Raw genomic sequence first — 12,638 nt, forward strand, 5'->3', positions numbered from 1 at the left:
GAAGAAGAAGAAGAAGAAGAAGAAGAAGAAGAAGAAGAAGAAGAAGAAGAAGAAGAAGAAGAAGAAGAAGAAGAAGAAGAAGAAGAAGAAGAAGAAGAAGGAGGAGAGTTGGCCACATCTGATCTTTCTCATTAAGAGAATGTTTGATTTACTGCATATTTGTCACACACAAATCTTATTTCTTTTTTCTAATGTGGTTGACAAATGAGGGAGAGAAAATTGCTTGCTATTAATGAAAAAAATGGAGATGTATGAAGCCCTCCAGATATGGAATATACTTTTAGATTTGGTCACTCTATTATTAGTTTTGCTTAATTGTTTTTCATCATTATAAGAGAACTCTTAGGAAGTGAGTGATTTGGAAATGTTTGTATTGCAAAATAAAACAATTCTACTGGACTTTCAGAGTTAAAATTTAAATTTGAAGAAATATTCACAGAACTCAACAAAAAAAATACTAGAGAAAGTGGAATAGTCAGTAGAGCATCCTCTGATAGATTTTATTTCTATACATATGACATCCAGGAAGCAGCATCCAGTGGAACAATTTCCACCAAAAAAGTCATACAATGGAGTAGACAATTGACCACACTCCATATCAACTTTTAGAGGAGAATATTAGGTCAGTGGGAAGTAGGCCTAGTAATAGCATTTGATTACACTAGAAGAAGTGCTACATTTTCCTACAATATGCCTGTCTCTCTACTTGTGTACTCTGCCCCCTTTGACATTATGTGCCCTAGATACATATGTTGACTATGCATATACCCTTCCACCCAGGTAGGTTGGCCACAAATTCTCTACTTGTTAATGCTGTTTGTGTTAAACTCAGGTGTATGGAAATTTTTTCCCTTAATTTTTCTAACTATTCCATTTAATTAAATATGTTTCTGTGTTAAAGCAATTGGATACTCTGAATGTTTATTAAAGGGAGAACTCATGAACCATACTTTTAGGAGATGCAGGCCCACAGAATACCATAAGCCTGTGATATCTGTTCCATGGGAGGAACCACCCTCTAAGGTGAGGGATGTTTCCAAGTGATAGACCTAGAATACATTCAATCACGCCTCTGAATTCTTATCTGAGGCCACTTGGTCCCTTCTGGACCTCACACTCCCTAGTCATTGTACTCTCCCTCAACAAATTACTTTGCAATTATGTATTTGCAGACATGATTTATCTGTTCACTTCATGCTTCATAAGTTTCTCGGAGATAGGAACCATTTATTTTTGCCTTTGTTTCCCCAATGTCTTGCCCAGTGATTCATACAAAGCAGGTACTTAATTAATGTAATTAATGCTTAATGAGTTGAATTCTGAGGTGGAACAAGTTTTTAACTTGAACCTGTATTTTATGATGTGTATCCTACCCACTCTGATGATTTCTTGAGCTGTTTTAAGAGCAGCTTAGGAAACTGTATTCATCAATAGCCACCCCAGTTGCCATTAACAGGTAGCTCGTCTCTCCTGGAAATGAGTACGATGCTTCCTCAACCAGGTCACTAGAGGACAGGGGAAGAGAGAAGTCCTTCTCCTTGTTATTTTCTAGGCACATTTTTATGCAGCAAAGAGACAGAAGCAAAGAACTGGTAGATTCTGATTAAAACTTGTAGTTAACACGTCACATAAAATCAGTCATTTATAAGGAAAATAATGTGGTTTAAAGAATCCTTTCTTGACTGAATAATCATAGGGAGGTAACTTCTGGAGTAATTTGGAACCTCTGCTTCCTGATCTTAGATGAAGATAAAAAGATCATACTTAGCACTTATTAAGGGTTTTCTTTACAAAGCACTTTACATGTTTTCTCTTTGGATTATCATATGAATTCTCCATTACAGGTGCTATTGTTAGCTCCATTTTACACATGAAGAAACTGAAACTGAGAAAGGTTAGTTAATTATTTTCTTCTTGATTCTCTACCAAAGCATAGAAGCACATATTTTTTTTTTCTTTCTCAGGGGATTTAACAGATATGAATACAATTGTGATTTTATGTGTGACTACAGTTGAGATCACCCATAATCCTTGTTAAAGTAGAAATGTCCTTAAGGTGCGGAAGGCAAAAGTTCCTAAGTGCTTAACAAAACTGGCTCCTTGCTTAGCCCAAGTGAATTAGTCTTAAGAGAGTTTCCACACATCAAACTGAAAATAACCCAATGTCCCAGTCATTGATTTTTTCTTTTGTGTTTTCTCTGAAACGAGGTAGTAGAAAAATGTGCTCCATTTTGACAACACATTTTCAAAAACATTTTTATAGGGACAAGTGTCAAGTCTTGCACTTGGATATGAAGAAAGAAAGAAAAGAAAACTCAAGTATAAGATAGAGATTGCCAACCTAGACAGGCATTCATCTGGAAAAGTCAGGAGATGGGAGGAAGGGTTAAGGTATTACAAATTCAATATGAAAAAATAGTGTGCTCTGACTCATATCCATAGCCACTCACACACTTAAACACAGACAAAAAGAGAGAGAGAGGGAGGGAGGGAGGGAGAGAGAGAGACAGAAAGAGAGAGACAGAGAGAGAGAGAGACAGAGACAGAGAGACAGAGACAGAGAGAGAGACAGAGAGAGATACTATTTCATGCTTAATTCATTAAGAAGAGAAATAGACCCTGGCCCTCTAATTTCATTGGTTTAGGGTACTCCCAGATAAGGAATTTCCTTTACCAATGCAGGTCAGCACATTCTGTGCAAATTTATTGCTTTCCAAATTTGTCTCAAACACTTAGATGTTAAGTAACCATCCCATTGTCACATAAGGAAGAATGTATCAAGGTGCTTCTTAAATTCAGGTCTTCCTGTCTTGGAGGCCTTAAGCACTATTTAATGCACCCAGCTATATTAAGGGAAACAAACTTCCCAGATCTATGGAGAAAACAAGCACAGTGTAGTCTGCCTTAGTCTGATCCCATTAGGAATCTGAACATCATATTTTATAAAGGACACTGATTTAAAAGGAGAACATCAGGAAGAGGGAGACCAAAATAAGGAAAAGTATAGAGATCATGCATACTGAGAATCTGGAGGAGGACAAGACCATGTTATTACTAGAGAATAGAAAACTTGGAGACATGAAAAATGTCTTCAAATATTTGAAAGACTGAAAGATGTAGAAAGATTAGTTCTACAGCTCTTGGCTCTGGTGGGGAGGGGTGATATGTGTGTGTGTGTGTGCACAATGGGTAGAGATTACAAAGTTACAGATCTGCCCTTTTTATTTCATTGTCCCATTTTGTTTTCATAGTATAGTAATTTCCAGACACACTATGCTGTTCATTTCCCTTTTCTTCCCTCCCTCCTGACCTCACTTTATCATTTAGTGAACCCTCCCCTCATAACAACAAAAATGTTAAGAAAAACTAACTGGTACAGATTCATATTTGGTAATTTTTAGAACACTGCACTTAATAGTTTCCATCTCTCCTCAGAAAAGAGAGAAGTTTCCTCGTCTCATCCTTGGAATGAAGATTTGATCTGTAATTACAAAGTTTGAAATTGTTTTTCTTTAATTTTTATTTTCATAATTTCAGTAATCATTTATAGCTACCATTTCTTTATTCTTCTTACTTAATTTTATTCTAGTTCATATAAATCTTTCAATGTTTCTCTGGAAGTTTCTTGTCATTTCCTAAAGATCATTAATATTCTTTTGTGTTCATAGGCCATAGTTTATGAACCAACATTTGCTCACTCATGCCCCAATAGATGAATATTTACTTTGTTTTAAATATCTCGTGCTACCATGATAAATGGTGTTATGAATAATGTTATATAGTTAGGATTTTTCAATATATTTAATCTCCTTATATTCAATACGTGGCAGAAGATAAAAGAATATGGACAAGTTAGTGGCTTTCCTTGCATAAATCCAAATTGTTCCTAATTGTTTGAACAGAGTTAAAATTAATATGGGGGGGCAGTTTTTCTTAATAGAGCTATCCCAAAATGAAAAAGGCCATAATGAGAAGTAGTTGGTTCCTTTTGACTTGATGTTTTCAACCAAATGCTCAAACCAACCATTTTGGGGTATATTATTTTGTAAAGTATAATATCCAAGGCCTCTTTCACATATGCATGTGCACACAGACACATAGAGACATGCATATATGTTCATGGCTCCATAAAAATAACTTAGCCCAGAGGACTTCTTAGTTGGGGGAAAATTATCTTAAAAAGTCAGAATTAAAGTCCTATTTCATGATATTACTGCTGTGTGTAGGTGATGCTACTTTTCCAAAGACTATGAAAAAAAAGTAGATATGATGAAAGATTTTCCGATGCTTGGAAGAGTTCAAGTGTGAGCCCAGCAATAAGGTGTATCTTGACTTTTGATGGTGAACTAAGATGTGAAGACGCTTATCAAAAAAAAAAAAAACACTTGCAAACTTGATGATGAATTATTTGGCCAATACTTTCATTAGAGGAAAACAAAATATATTTTTAAATACCAAATGGGCCTTGATCTTATGTGGAAGGATTTTGCTTCTGTCGTGATGATAACAGAACAGCAGAAAGGGGGTTGAGGGTCTAAGCATCTGTAATGGAAATGTAAATTTTAAAGATCTTCCCTGCCCCTAGGCTAAAGTGCACCAGAAGCCTGGGGAGGGAGGCTTGTTTTTCAGTAGATACTTTTTGATTGGCCAGTGGGTCAATAAGGTTGTTACATTCTCTGAGCCAGGAGAAGGCTATATAAGCCCTGATGTGTAGCTTTGTTTTTGGGACTCACTTTGAGAAATGTTCTGTGATTTGATATGAATTCTGGGAAGCCGTTGTTGAGAGTCCCCCGGCTTTGAAAAACCCAGAATGTGGAAACCCAGATGTTGACTGGGTATGGATGTAATGGTTGGACAGTTTGGAAATCTGTCTACTTGATGTTTCTGTCTTGATAATTATGCCTGTATATTTTGAGGTTCAGGGTGCTCACCTTTTCTCCTGAACAAGGTAAACGATATATGTCTGACTGATTAAAGTAAGCTTGTTAACCCATTTTTGAGTTGCTTTCCTTTAACAAAGCAGATCCAAGAACCTGTGGTAGCTGCAAACCCTGAGGACGCGCTTGGGGTGCTTGCTGCTACAGCATCACATAGTTAGAATTTTAGTTTAGCAAGAATAATGGGATTGTCATGTAGCAGTGAAGGTTCTTTTGAGTTTGGATAGCAAGTTTACTCTAGATCCAGATGACAAGGTGTGACATCTCCATCTGCATTTAAAATTTTTCCCTTGTCCTGTGTCTTAAACATTGCATGTGGTTTTAAGGCTTTTTTTTCTTTAAGATGATTTTCCCCCTCACTATAATTGTAATATTATAGTAGGGTTTTTGTGCTTTGAACTTAGACAGATAGATAGATAGTTAAATAAATAGTTCAATACAGAGGTAGGTAGGTAGACATAGATAAATATATAGACATAAGGGTAAGTTGATAATGAAATTCCAATATAATTAGTTTCTTTTGCAATTCTACGTGCTTTATTAATTTAACATACTGTTATATGAAAATGTCCAGAGTTTTTACCCTTTTTTACAAAAGTTGATGGAAAAAGAGGTTCCAAAACCTCTCCATTTTAATGTGGAGTTTATATTTGGAATATCTTTGAAGAGTTTCTTATTTAAAAAGTTTTAAATTGGGGGTGGAGCCGAGATGTCAGAGTAGAAACAGGACTTTGGTGTGGCTCCCACTTCCACCTCCTCCAAAACATGTAAAAATGATTCTAAAGAAACTTTAGGGCTACATAACCCGCAAAGTCACAGAGAGAAACTAACATCCTGCTGAAGACAGCTTGGTAAACTGGAAAGAAGGGGCCATCATAGTGTAATGGGAGCCAAGCCCTGTGTGAGTCCATGGTTTTAGCCTCAGAGCAGCCACGACCAGCCCTGGCTGGAGAGACATCAGAAGACTGGATCACCAGTAGCTGTAGCAGTTGCCAGAATTATGAATCCATAAATGCTAAAGATAAAGTGAGAGGTCAGTGGACTTTGGGAACAGGGTGTCTGGGAGTACAGTCCAGCCTCTGCACCCAGAGGGAAAATTGGGTAAGGCACTGAGGTTCTGCAGCTACTGCTGCATGGCTGCTGCAGAGCTACTGGTCTGCAGATCATAGGGGAACCAAGCCACCATTCAGAGGGTAATTGTTCTTGCTTTGACCAGCTTGGATCTGGACCACAGTCTTTGGTGGTGGTCCTGGGGTGTGTGGCCAGTGAGACAGAGATTGTGGGGGCTGGAGAGACATCACCCTCCTAATAGCTCCAGCAGCAGTGAAAACCCCAGTGATTTGGGACAATGTTCTCTCCATTCTGGAAGCAGAGTTCAGCCATGACAAAGAGCTCAATAGTCCAGTAATTGGCTGGCAACATGAGCAAACAGAGGCAGTCCAAACAGAACAGATAATCCTTTTGGGGTGACAAAAAGTATCCAGGCATGGAGAGGGAGGGAGGAAGAAAGTAAAGTCAGAACTCCTGCATCAAAAGGCTGCAAGAAAAATATGAACTGGTCACCGGCCATGGAGAACCTCAGGAAGGACTTTCAAAATCAAATAGGAAAAGCAGCAGAAAAATATAGAAAATAAATTAGAATAATGCAAGAAAATTATGAAAAGTAAGTCAATAGCCTGCTAAAGGTGACCCAAAAATACAATGAAAAAAATAACAGCCTTAAAAATGGACTAACTCAAGTGGCAAAAGAGTCCCAAAAAGCCAATGAGGAGACAAATACCTTAAAAAGCCAAATTTGTCAGATGGAAAAGGAATTTCAAAAAGTCACTGAAAAGAATAGCTCCTTCAAAATTAGACTGGAGCAATTGAAAAGTGATGATTTTATGAGCAATCAAGATACTATAAGACAGATCCAAAGAAATGTAAAAATAGAAGGCAATGTGAAATATCTCATTGGAAAAACCACTGACCTGGAGAAAAAAGATCCAGGAGAGATAATCTAAAAATAACTGGACTACCTGAAATCCACAATCAAAAAACAAAACAAACAAACAAAAAAACCCTAGACATCATCTTTCAAGAAATTATCAAGCAAAATTGCCCTGATATTCTTAAACCAGAGGGCAAAATAGAAATTGAAATAATTTACTAATTGTCTCTTGGAAAAGATCCCTAAAAGAAAATTCTAGAAATGTTGTAGACAAACTCCAGAGTTCCCAGATCACAGAGAAAACACTGCTAGCAGTCAGGAAGAAAAAAAAAATTGAGTATTGTGGAAACACAATCAGTATAACATAAGATGAAGCAGCTTCTACATTAAGGTATCAAAAGACTTGGAAAATGATATTCTAGAGGTCAAAGGAGCTAGGACTAAAACCAAGAACCACCTACCCAGAAAAACTGAGTATAATGCTACAGGGGAATATATGGTCATTCAGTGAAATAGAGCATTTTCAAGCATTCTTGACAGAAAGACCTGAGTTGAACAGAAAATGTGCCTTTCAAATACAAGAAGTAATAGAATCATGAGAAGGTAAACAGGAAAAAAAGATATCATAAAGGACATAATAACATTGGACTATTTACTTTACTACATGCAAAAATGATCATTGTAGCTCATGAGATTTTCTCAATATGAAGATAGTTGAAGGGAATATGTGTGTGTGTGTGTCTGTGTGTCTTTGTGTGAATGTATACATACACATATGTATAGGACAGTGTATTTATATATAAATATATATCTGAGTGTGGGCATATGTATGTTAATTTATACATAGGTAGAGGGCACAGGAGATTTATAAAAATAAAATTAAGAGGTGAGAGAGTAATTTATTGGGAGAAAGAGAAAGGGAGAGATAGGTTAGGGCCAATTATCTCATATAAATGAGGCAATAGACAACTGTTACAATGGAGGTGAACAGAAGGATGGTGAAAGGGAAAGGGACAATCTGATTCTCATTGAATTTTGCCTAAGGAGAGAATAACATGCACACTCAATTGGGTATTTTACCCTACAGGAAAGTAAGTGGCAGGGGATAAGAAGCAGATGATAGAAGGGAGGGCAGATTGGCAGAGAAGGTTGTTAGCAGCAAACACTTTTGAGAAGGGACAGGGTCAAAGCAGAGAATAGAATAATGTGGGGTGGAATAAGATGTAGGGAATGTAGTTTGTCTTTCACAATATCACAACTACAGAAATTATTTGGGTAACTACATATGTACAACCAATATTTAATTGCATATCTTCCCGGCAGAAGAGGAGGGAAGAAGGGAAAAAATCTGGGATTTAAAAGTTTTAAAAACAAATGGTATGAAAAAATTTATTTTCTACATTCAGCTGGGAAATAAGATGTACAAACACTGGGGTATAGCAATCCATCTTGCCCTACTAGAAAGTTAGGGGTAATGATGGGGGAGGATATAAGAGAGTACAGATTGGGGGAAGGGGTATTCAGCAAGTTTGCTATTTTGGGGTGGGACAAAGGGGAAAATGGGGAGATAAAATTGTAAATTAAAATCTTGTGAAAATGAAGGTTGAAAACTAAAATTAAATAAATAAATTTATTTAAAAAAAACAAATATTTTTGCCTCATACACTATTAATTCAGCTTTCTAGTTGTATATAATTAAATAATTTCTCAATAAAAATGAAAACTTTATCTAGTAGTATAAGAGCTGTAATAAATTTCAATTAAACTAAGGAAGCATTTCATGTATTTGAAAGTTTCCAGGAATATTTTCTTAGTTAAACCATTTTAAAACTTATTTTAGTCTTGCACGATGTCAAAAGTAAGATGTGCAATTCCTGAAATTGCTTTTTTTTTGTACATGAGAGTAAAAGGTCTGTAAAGGGGACCTAAATGACTTCATTTCCCAAATGCTATGAAAACATGTCTAATTCTTTAGTGTCTCATGGAATATTCATTTTAAAATTCTTAGAATCTTCCTGAAAACTTAAAATGTTTTACATGTTTTCTTTGAGGTGAAAAAGTTAAAAACTACCACTTAACTTCTGAATTTTAGTTAATTTATACTAGAGATGTATCAACCTCCAGCAAATCAAGCAAATTTTATATTATCTGGTATTCTAAAAGAGCTGAGAACAGATTGGTCTTTCAGAAAAGAAAAGAAAAAAGATTCTGGATTTCTTATGTATAACATAGGGCTCAAGATTCTCACTGAAATTTCTACAAGCTCTTGCACTAGTTATGATCTTGTAGGTATTAGACCAGCAGATCACTTCCCTTTTGGTCCCATTACTTCCATTTGAAAATATGAAAAGAAATTTATACATTTACCCATAATAAAAACTTGGGTTTAAAATCCCTTCCATCTGTGTAATAGGTGCCTAACTTTTATTTAGGCACTCACGCTAAATTCGTCTCAGACTGCTTTTAATAGGATGGCTTTTAATTCACCGCAACAGAAAATGTATAATATGTAAAGTTCTCACAGGAGCCCATGAATAGATACAGAAACCCATACAAAACTCAAAAGCCCAGCAGTCTCCCTTTTGAGAAATAAGCACACTTTGGGGGATGCAGAACAATCGTTTCTTTTTATCTCCTTGCTATATTGTAAAAACCTCTTATAGGCAATGTGAGACAGCAAGGTTGAGGTTACATTCTCCCACACAAACTTCAATCCTTTAGCTTCTGGAAGGTCCTCTATTCGTTATTCTCTCCCTTTTTCCAAAAGTGCACTGACAGCAGAGGAAGCATTTTCATACTAGAATGCCTTTGGCTAAAGACTCAAATTTGGACTTACTCATGAGTTAAACTCATGAAAAAAAGCATTATCAGAATCTCTTTTCTCAGCCCACTTATTAATCAATGTCTCTTCTCTGTTATGTGACCACTGGACTAAGTACCTTGGCAGGCAAAGCCCATTAACTGGTATTTGACTTGTGCTTAGAAAAGGAAAGATAAACACCAAGAACTGGTGATCCAGGACTGAGAATCCCTAGCCAAACACTTACAGTTATCTGTGAACTTCTATTTAAAGTAGTCATAAAGTTACAGGTTAATGATGGCTGGCCCATTAGAGAATTTATTTGGTTACAGTCTTTGTGTACACAGTGAAAAATTATGGGGAGCTCCCCCCCAGGCATGTGGGAATAATGTGTTTTCCATATAGAATATTGTCCCTTTTCAGTAAAATCCAGTGTCACCCATTTACCTCCATGATCAAATATAAAATCCTTATTTTAACTTTTGAAGCACTTCATAACCAGCTCCCTTCTTACCTTTCCATTCTTCCTCTCCAGTGCCCAGTGTCTATGACTTATCTGTTTTTCCTTCCACATCCATCTTCCACATTTTCAAGTTTTCACTGACAATCCCTCATGCCAGAAATTCTTTCCCTCCTTATATCTGTCTCCTGGTTTCCCTGCCTTCCATCAAATCTGAGCTCCTTGAAGCTATGCATTGCTCTTACCTTTCTTTACTTTGTGCCTGTACTTAGTAAGTACATAAAATGCTCCTCATTTTTGGTTCTTATTCAAACAGAAGCAATTTGTTTTGGCAGGGGTAGAGACAGGCATGATTGTAGTTGAGGCCAAATATTTTCCCTATAAAGAAATTTCTAATATATTAATGTATTTGGACAAATACTCATTTAAAACCCCAGAATTCTGCACTGCATAACACAGAAGAGATATCTTGCCTTAAGAATTTTTACAGTTGGGATTATCAATCAAACACTTTGAATGTAAATAATCTTAGAATAACTTCTAACCACCAGTTCTGGTCAACTTCTGTTTAAATTGCGCTGTATCCTGATGTGTTCATTAGGAGGTTGTAGCAGCAAGCACCCCAAGCGTCCTCAGGGTTTGCAGCTACCACAGGTTCTTGGATCTGCTTTGTTAAAGGAAAGCAACTCAAAATGAGTTAACAAGCTTACTTTAATCAGTCAGACATATATCGTTTACCTTGTTCAGGAGAAAAGGTCAGCACCCTGAACCTCAAAGTATACAGGCAGAATTATCAAGACAGAAACATCAAGTAGACAGATTTCCAAACTGTCCAACCATTACATCCATACCCAGTCAACATCTGGGTTTCCACATTCTGGGTTTTTCAAAGCCGGGGGACTCTCAACAACGGCTTCCCAGAATACAGATCAAATCACACAACACTTCTCAAAGTGAGTCCCAAAACAAAGCTACACATCAGGGCTTATATAGCCTTCTCCTGGCTCAGAGAATGTAACAACCTTATTGACTCACTGGCCAATCAAGAAGTATCTACTGAAAAACAAGCCTCCCTCCCCAGGCTTCAGGTGCATTTTATCCTAGGGGCAGGGAAGATCTTCCAAATTTGCATTTCCATTACATTCAGCCCCAAGATCTTTCATGCTCATAGCATAGACAATTTACTTTTGAATCAGCATTAAACATCTCTTAGGTCACATTTTCAAAGTACAGTAAAGTTACCAAAGTGGCCACTGGGCCTTAAACAAACACAAAGTACAAAGCATTATCACTTCAGTTCAAAACAAGAGTTCAAATAAAGTTCTCTAGGGGGGAGGGGTATCCTTCCCCTCACACAGCTCCAGCCCCTGCCTCCAAGCACAGAGAGGAGGCTGGGCAACAAAACCAACAAGGTGGGGTCCCTGGGGATCCAAGGCACTTCATCCCACCCACCATAGTCACAAGTCCATCCTCCCCCTGGGTCCCAAACTGTGGGATGCAGCCAGGAAACACACTCAGTGCCCCTGCTTTGCTGCTCAGCTCTTATCTTTTCCTGTGGCTGAATTCCGAACTCCTGGGCTCCTTCTCCTCCCGCAAGCAGCAGCCGCTCCTGGCTTCTGCCCAGGTCCCGATGCAGGCAGCTCACCATTCCTGCTCTCAGCTCAGTGAAGTCAGCATGCAGGCCATTCTTCTCTCCGGCTCCACAGCTCCACATAATCACAGCTACCACAACTGGGAAACAAACAATTATCCCAGTCCCCATACTTTCCTTTTACTCTGCAGATCCTGTTCCTGACGCCATTTTGTAGCAGCAAGCACCCCAAGCATCCTCAGGGTTTGCAACTACCACAGGTTCTTGGATCTGCTTTGTTAAAGGAAAGCAACTCAAAATGAGTTAACAAGCTTACTTTAATCAGTCAGACATATATCCTTTACCTTGTTCAGGAGAAAAGGTCAGCACCCTGAACCTCAAAGTATACAGGCATAATTATCAAGACAGAAACATCAAGTAGACAGATTTCCAAACTATCTAATCATTACATCCATACCCAGTCAACATCTGGGTTTCCACATTCTGGGTTTTTCAAAGCCGGGGGACTCTCAACAACGGCTTCCCAGAATTCAGATCAAATCACAGAACACTTCTCAAAGTGAGTCCCAAAACAAAGCTACACATCAGGGCTTATATAGCCTTCTCCTGGCTCAGAGAATGTAACAACCTTATTGACTCACTGGCCAACCAAGAAGTATCTACTGAAAAACAAGCCTCCCTCCCCAGGCTTCAGGTGCATTTTAGCCTAGGGGCGGGGAAGATCTTCCAAATTTGCATTTCCATTACAGAGGTCTGTTAAAAAATTGAACTCCATGTAACTCAACAGGTAGAATGTAGGAACTGTTTGGTCTTCTGCCCTCTACTAGTATTTGTTGTCTTTCTTAGGTTCTTATTATGTTAAATACTCTATTATACTTGCTGTTTAATTCTTGGTGGAGGAAAGATTTTAGTGTTGCATT

General features: G+C 37.6%; 1 long non-coding RNA gene across 1 annotated transcript; it reads right to left on the bottom strand.

Annotated features, from left to right (window-relative positions):
• Window positions 1-10,820: 10,820 nt before the first annotated feature.
• Window positions 10,821-12,425, bottom strand: LOC138161011 (uncharacterized). The gene is made up of 2 exons (XR_011168243.1): window positions 12,063-12,425; window positions 10,821-11,858 (listed from the first exon to the last, which is right to left on the bottom strand). It is a non-coding gene; the product is annotated as an uncharacterized lncRNA (long non-coding RNA).
• Window positions 12,426-12,638: the final 213 nt, after the last annotated feature.

Source organism: Petaurus breviceps, unplaced genomic scaffold, assembly GCF_028583685.1.
Source record: "Petaurus breviceps papuanus isolate PSGF00001 unplaced genomic scaffold, PetGlider_PUasm1.0 183, whole genome shotgun sequence".
NCBI lineage: Eukaryota > Metazoa > Chordata > Mammalia > Diprotodontia > Petauridae > Petaurus > Petaurus breviceps.